Below are 8,218 nucleotides of genomic sequence, written 5' to 3'. Positions count from 1 at the left end.
GATTAAAATGCTATTATCATTATTTATATTATAATATTCCTACGTTGTTCTTTAGAAAAATTATAATGGATATGCGTACGCAGTTAAATTTTCACTTTTCATGATGAATTCATTACTTCAACTATTTTTTATGACGTATGCCATTTCTTTATCCTCTTGAGATTTAAAGATTAATTAGCTATCTCCTTAATTTTGTATTACTTTAATTCAATAAAAGCCTATTCAAGTTTTTGCACATTACTTCATGTCATTTCTTTAACATATTTTGAACATTTTATATAATCTTTCACATGGTAGTTTAAAGCATTATCCAAGTATTGCGCATGCCCAATGCTAGTATATTATAAAAGTTGGATCTCTAAAACTCATAGATGCATAAAATAGTGACACTTGTTCTTTTATCATTGCCTTTTCCAAGAACGCAAGTGAAAACATCTAATAATACCACTGGTCATGTGCTTTTTGTAGGAGCTAAATCCAAAACCAATCATCTTCCAATTAAGAGAGATAGTGGACGCCTAACTGTTTATACATTATCTCATTGATTTTATAGGGACAGTAGCAATTGAATAGTTATGAACTAATTAGATTCAATGAGGATAGGAAGGGGCAAGGCAGGGGGAGACGGAGAGTTTCATGCATTAAAGAGATTAGAGCATTCACAGCAGTGGAGCTAAAAATTTAGCTTTTTTAGCTCCACCAAAAGTTACTTTATCTATTTTAGCTACGCACATGCTGCAGCAATGGATCTATTTTAGCTTTCAACACAATAAAATAATATAAACATCATAATAAAATAATATATCCACTACAATAAAATAATATATTCATTACAATAAACAACAATCACAACCACCTACAACCGCCATTGCCGCCGCCGCGGCCGCCGGAGTGAGCTTGTGCGTCTGAGGCAGATGATAGTGAACGAGAGAGAGTAAATGAGAGTGAATGAGACCGGATTTGATAAAATGAAAAAAAAAAAAAAAAAAAAAAAAAAAAAAAAAAAAAAAAGGCANTCATTGATTTGTGAAGGAGTAAAAACAGGTAGTAGTCAATGGTTTTACTATATATGAGAAAGGCTAAAATGTAAAATACACCCCTAAAATTTTTGTGGCCTTTTAATTTTGCTCCCTACAGTAGGGATATATTAGTAATGCGATATATTTAGAATTTTAAATTATAATAATATTAAAAAAAAATAAACTAAAAATTTTGGCGTCACTTAACTTGCATCACATTAAAAACACGTACAGAGACTGAGGTGGTGTTTGGATGGCTTGTTTCTGTAACTTAATTATCTGTTTCCGTAACTCATAACTCAAAAATAGTGGGACCTATAGCTAGAAGTCCGTTTAGCATCACCATATCTCTGTTTTCATAACTCTATTTCCATAACTCAATTCTCTGATTTTTAAGTTATGAGTTATGGAAACTGAAAACACATTTTGGCTGTTTTTAGTTTTCATAACTCATAACTCAATGGCATTTTTGTCATTAAACACACATGAGACACCCACTCAGTCGCAATTTTTGACTAATCTATCTTTTTTTTTCTTTTTTCCTTTCTTCTCCTAGTTCGGTCTTCAGTTCTAGGTCTTTTTTTTTTTTTTTTTCACTAGGTTCGGTCTTCAGTTTTGGGTTTTTTTTTTTTTTTTTTTTGGGTTCGGTGAGTTTGGGTACTTGAAAAAAAAAAAAACTACACCAAGTGACAGAGCTGAGGCCCACAAATATTGTGAAAAATATTGAGTGGTGACATTTGAGTCATGGTGTCAAACGGGTGTAATATTTTAAAGTGATAAGTGATAAGTGATGAGTGATGAAAATTGAGTGATAAAAAAAAAAAAAAATCCATCCAACCACCCCCCTGAACTTCTGTTTCCCATACCAAAATCCTTCTTTTCAGAGCTAAAGCTATATACAGTATGCACGTGAGAGCAGCTGCGGGACCAGTTGGAGGGTTATGGCCCCACAATTTATTTTAAACCCCTCTATAAAGAGTAGCTAAATAATGGTGACTCAAATATTTTTTTAGTGGGTTTCAGTTAGTTTTTGATGGTTGTATAAGAGATTTGGAGTTCAATCTTTGCTTACACCAAAAAATTGATTAATGTCTTGGTCTGATGATAAAGAGATATCATCAAGAGTGGACACCAAATGTTAAAACTCTCTCGCTCAAAAAATTTAAAAAAAAAAATTCATTTTTTTAAGAGCCGAGCCCGAACTACACTCCCCCCCCCCCCCCCACCAAAAAAAATCCCAACTTTTTGACTTTTTTTTTTTTTTTTAAGTGGTAGGTAAATACTATAGTGGACCAACTTTAACTTTTCACATTTTCACCTTTTGTCAATTTATATTTCTACTTTGATCACTTCAGTCATATCAAATATCTTTAATTAACTTTTTTTCAATTATGTTTTAGTCATAATTTTTAGTTTTAGCTTTCTTTAAAAGATTCATTCAATTTTTTAAATGATAAAATTGGGTATCGTACGTTATATTTCCTTATTAAACTTATTCATATTGAATATAATTGTTCTTAAAAATAATAAAACTATTTGTATTTTATTGGTTATGTATACAAGTATTTGAATTTAATTTAAAAATCTAAGGCGCTACAATTAAGTTACTATCCTTAAGAAGTTGTCATTTTTCAAAATTCTTAGGATATCCTCTTCCACTTTATGGCCCCCAAAAAGACTTTTCTCATCACCGGTGCTCTTTTTTCAATTTCAATTTTATTAAATCTTCCTTATGATACTCTCACACAGCAACATTTTTACTAACTCCTCTAGCTCTTAATAAAGAGTTTTCTTATTTAAAATTTAAGCGATCTTGAGAGGTACAAAATTCTTTTTTCTTCTTTTTCATTAATATTTTAGTTTAATTAATATTTATACATGAATTATGACTTGCTTTGGATTTCTTCCCCAAAAAAAAAATTAATGCATGAAAACATGTGTGTGTGCGTGCTGCACGCGCATATATATACACACACACATTGATTTTTTCTTATATGACAAATCAGTATGATAGTTTTACCTTGACCTTTCCAAATAGAAATTCTTAGTTCCGCCCTATGCATGAGAAAGATTGAGGAGCTTGAAGTTGCTGCAAAGGAAGGTTTTGGCTTACCAAATTTCAAAATTGGGCTCTCACTTGAATTAAAGATATTAACTAATAGGCTAACAAGTATGCTGGCACCAAAGACACATCGTTTTTTTTTTTTTTTTTTCTTTTTTTTTAGAAACAAACACACTCACACATATACAAAGGAGATGGAAAGAAATTCTAATACAAAAGTACATCACAATTCCACTCAAAAGCCTTGGTAATTGTTTTTTTTTTTGGAAGACATCAAAGTACACTTAATTTGTCTGTGAAGTGGTATACAAGCATATTACTTCCTTGCATGTTAAAAAGTTAAAAGTATGGATCACTTACCTTTCAATGGTTTATTCGTAAATCTATATATCTAAAAACTAAAGCGTAATATTTATTATTCTTATATTCCTATTGAGTTACATCAACGACAATATCATTGTTTCCATTAATAAAAAAATTTATCTTACTTTCATTATTTTTCTATTAGTATTTTAACAATTTCACAATTTCCACTTTAGTTTTTATAACACCCATGACTTTCTCTCTTTCTCCACTATTTTTAGCTTCCCATGTAAGAGCATTCACAGCAGTGGAGCTATAATGCTATAATGCTAAAATTTAGCTCCAAAATCACAAAAAAAAGCTTACAGCAGTGGAGCTATAGCTATAATTATAGATGAATTGCTACAGTGCACATCTATAGATAGATGTGCACTGTAGCTTGAAGCTAAAAATATTAATATTATTTTATTAACCATCCAACTTTATTTCTTTTATTTTTTTCATTTTATCACAAAACCGGTCACAGACTTGGACTCTCATCTCATTCACTCTCTTGTTCATCTCTCTCTCAAAAGCTCACCTCTCATCTCCAATCGGTCAAAGCTCACCTCTCATCTCCGATCTCATCGCCGGCCATCTTCATTCGCCGGCCTGAACTTCTTCATTCACCGGCCTGACGTCACTCTCTCTTGTTCATCTCTCTCTCAAAAGCTCACCTCTCATCGCCGCCATCTTCATTCGCCGGCTTGACCTTCTTCATTCGCCGGCCTGACGTCACTCTCTCTTGTTCATCTCTCTCTCAAGCCTCTCAAGCTCACCGTCATCTCCGATCTCATCGTCGGCCCGACCATCTTCAAGCTCACTCCGGTACAAACTTGCCCCCCCCCCCCCCCCCCCCTTTTCCTTGTTTTTTCCTCCGCGAAAATCTATGCACATTTTGAAATTTGTGGTCTGATGGGAATTGAAAGAGACTATTCCTTTTGTTCCCTTTTACCCACCCGATTGGAGGCATGGCTTGGGGAGTACTTGTTTGCTCTCTGTACAATATGAGAACAATTCCAATCTTTAACTCGAAAAAAAGTACTTACATTAATGTGTGTGTATATATATATATATATATTATAGGCGTAAATACACTTTTGGTCCCTACATTTTGGGTCAATTCTCATTTTGGTCCCTAAATTGATTTTGCTACTAGTGTAGTCCCTAAAAAAAGAAAATCGATTTTATTTTAGTCCCTGCCGTCAACCCACTAACAGAAATCTCCTACGTGGCAAACGGAGTGTCCAGCTGGCTGACATGACGCTGACATAACCATTAAAATATTATTAAAAAAAACTATTTGGCATTTTGTTAATGCCACGTCAGATTATAATTAATAAAACATTAAAAAAGAAGGCCAGATCAGAAGATTCAAAAAAAAATTTTAATTCCTCAATTTTAGTTTTAATTAAAAACAAACAAAAAAAATTACTTTTTTTAGATTAAAGATTGAAGCTCTCTGTTCACCCAAAAATATTGAAGCTCTCTCTCTCTCTCTCGGTGGATTTGCTGGGTATCGTATAAAAAGGTAAAATTGAGGTATGGATTTTGGAAATTGGAAATTTCTGATTAGGTTTTTGGAACGGGAAGAAGATGTAGTACCAGGACCAGGTAGGGCATTTGGAGACGTGGTAATCGCCGGCGATGACGAACTCGGAGACGCTGAGAATGCCTTTCTCTTTGAAGGCAGAGACGGTGCAAGGACCTGTGATTCTCTCCACCATTAACGCTTTATGAAGCTTCTACATCAGATCCATCTTCTCTCTCTCGCTCTCTCTTTGTGGAAAACCCCGAGGTGGGTTTCTTGGTTCAACTTGCTGGATTGTTGGGTTTGACTTAGTGGGTTTTGAGGTGGGTTTCCTGTTTCGACTTGTCGGATTGCTGGGTTTGACTTGGTGGGTTTGCTCTGAGGTGGGTCTCTTGGTTCGACTTGTCGGATTGCTTGGTTCGACTTGGTGGCATTTGCTGGGTTCTGAGGTAGGTTTGCTGGGTTCTAAGGTGGATTTCTTCAATTTTCTTGGTTCGACTTTCTGGGTTATGAGGTGGGATTGCTAGATTTGCTGGGTTCAACTTGCCTGCGATGGGTTTTTCTGGGTTTGAGATTTTTTTTGTTTGGGTTGGTTATGTTATATTTTTGGATTAATTTGGTACTTTGGGGCTTTGGGATTTGATGATTTTGCTGGTGTTTGAAAAAATGGCGGATTTGAGATTTATGATTTTGTTTTTGAGCTGAATTTTTGGGGTTTTTTTGTGTATTTGTTTCTTAAGAAAATTTTTGGGTTTGCTAGTTTGTTTACCGGGTAAGAACATGAAGTTTATGTTCTGGGAAAGAAGAAATGTTCTTACGAACAAAAAAAAGTAAAAAATTTAATTTAATTTAATTATATTAATGTTTATTTTAGAAATTTTTTTTGAATTTTCTGATCTGGCCTTTTTTTTAATGTTTTATTATTATAATCTGACGTGGCATTAACAAAATGCCAAATAGTTTTTTTTAATAATATTTTAATGGTTACGTCAGCGCCATGTCAGCCAGCTGGACACTCCGTTTGCCACGTAGGAGATTTCTGTTAATGGGTTGACGGCAGGGACTAAAATAAAATCGATTTTCTTTTTTTAGGGACTACACTAGTAGCAAAATCAATTTAGGGACCAAAATGAGAATTGACCCAAAATGTAGGGACCAAAAGTGTATTTACGCCTATATTATATTATAGTTACAAACTATGCCTTAAAAAAAAAAAAAAAACAAAACAAAACAAAAAAAAACAAACAAACTTTGTAAATCGTAAAATGGTAATATTTTTTTAGGTATAAATTGTATAATTATTATTGATAGCGGTAATTTTGAAATAGTATATCGATATTGACCGGTACCGAAATATATCGTTTTATTGGCTAAATCAATACAATTTTCGATACGAAATTGACTCCCTTACGTACTTTAAGTCGATAGATTTTTGTATTTTAGAACCCCATTTTGGGTTGATAAGATTTACATTTGTGTTTGAAGTTTTTTTTTAATTATTTTTTTATTGCTAAATGTTATAAGTATCTAATGGAGGTCATGGTTTGTGGTTATATTTAACAAAAGGTGAGGGACTGTGAAAGAGTTTGAAGCATTGTTTGTGGGAAGAGACAAAAGCGACAGCTTATCTGTCCAACGGCTGAGATGGTATTATAATAGACACACTCGCATGTTGGCCTGTCTATTACCTTTATTCTACGACTCCTGTTGTTTTGCTTTTGGCCACTAATGTTAGAATTTCCCGATTTTTAATAACTTTGATAAGTTGATAAGCTATGACAGACTCGATATTCACATTACTTTAATATAAATTAGTTGCAATAAATAATATCAATAATTGTGAAAATATAATATCTATTTTATTATGTATTAGTCATGTAAGTTATATATTGTTTCTAATTAGTTCAATTAGTAAAATTTAATATCGTTGAATAAGAATTATGAGACTCTTATATATATTTATACCAAAAATTAATTAGTATTTAACTTGATGATAAATAACCATCATCATAAAGTAAACGTTAAATATGTTAAAATTCTATCTATATGTAAAAAAATCACAATAAGAGCATTCACAGCAGTGGAGCTAAAAATTTAGCCTTTTAGCTCCATCAAAAGTTACTTTATCTATTTTAGCTACACACATACTGCAGCAGTGGATCTATTTTAGTTTTCAATACAATAAAATAATATATCCACTACAATAAAATAATATATCCATTACAATAAACAACAATCACAACCACCTACAACCGCCACCGCCGCCGCCGGAGTGAGCTTGTGCGTCTGAGGCAGATGATAGTGAACGAGAGAGAGTAAATGAGAGTGAATGAGACCGGATTTGATAAAAAAAAAAAAAAAAAAGCAAGTTTGTACCGGAGTGAGCTTGAAGATGGTCGGGCCGATGATGAGATCGGAGATGACAGTGAGCTTGAGAGGCTTGAGAGAGAGATGAACAAGAGAGAGTGACGTCAGGCCAGCGAATGAAGAAGGTCAGGCCGGCGAGAAGATGGTTGGCGATGAGATCGGAGATGAGAGGTGAGCTTTTGAGAGAGAGATGAACAAGAGAGAGTGACGTCAGGCCGGTGAATGAAGAAGTTCAAGCCGGCGAATGAAGATGGCCGGCGATGAGATCGGAGATGAGAGGTGAGCTTTTGAGAGAGAGATGAACAAGAGAGTGAATGAGATGAGAGTCCAAGTCTGTGACCGGTTTTGTGATAAAATGAAAAAAATAAAAGAAATAAAGTTGGATGGTTAATAAAATAATATTACTATTTTTAGCTTCAAGCTACAGTGCACATCTATCTATAGATGTGCACTGTAGCAATTCATCTATAATTTATAGCTATAGCTCCACTGCTGTAAGCTTTTTTTTGTGATTTTGGAACTAAATTTTAACATTATAGCATTATAGCTCCACTACTGTGAATGCTTGTATTGTGAATAATGGTAAAAGAAAAGTTGTGTCCATAATATGCTTATTGTTTGCTTTTTTATCTATAAATCTATACTCTTAGCCCTAAAGGGGGGCCCATTAAGACTGGCTTGGCCGCCCTATTTCTTTCCATGCCTTGATATTAGACCTTAATACTGTAATACCCCTCTACTAGTTCCCTCAATTACCCATGAGGTGATCTTTCTTGGACAATGATCCCACACCACATTTTATTTATTTATTTATTTATTTAGGGTGGCCACTATGTAGTAATGTCTAAATGATGACTCCATTGATATCTATAATCTTTATTGTCACACCACAAGCAT

General features: G+C 33.7%; 1 long non-coding RNA gene across 1 annotated transcript; it reads right to left on the bottom strand.

Moving 5' to 3' along the window:
- Positions 1-752: 752 nt before the first annotated feature.
- On the bottom strand, positions 753-7,459 carry LOC136071112 (uncharacterized). The gene is made up of 2 exons (XR_010632424.1): positions 7,331-7,459; positions 753-905 (listed from the first exon to the last, which is right to left on the bottom strand). It is a non-coding gene; the product is annotated as an uncharacterized LOC136071112 (long non-coding RNA).
- Between the last annotated feature and the right edge of the window lie 759 nt (positions 7,460-8,218).

The sequence above is a fragment of the Quercus suber genome, unplaced genomic scaffold (genome assembly GCF_002906115.3).
Source record: "Quercus suber isolate HL8 unplaced genomic scaffold, Cork oak 2.0 scaffold_15, whole genome shotgun sequence".
NCBI classification, from domain to species: domain Eukaryota; kingdom Viridiplantae; phylum Streptophyta; class Magnoliopsida; order Fagales; family Fagaceae; genus Quercus; species Quercus suber.
The sequence above is the reverse complement of the archived record's forward strand: the minus strand, read 5'-3'. Positions and strand labels throughout refer to the sequence as shown.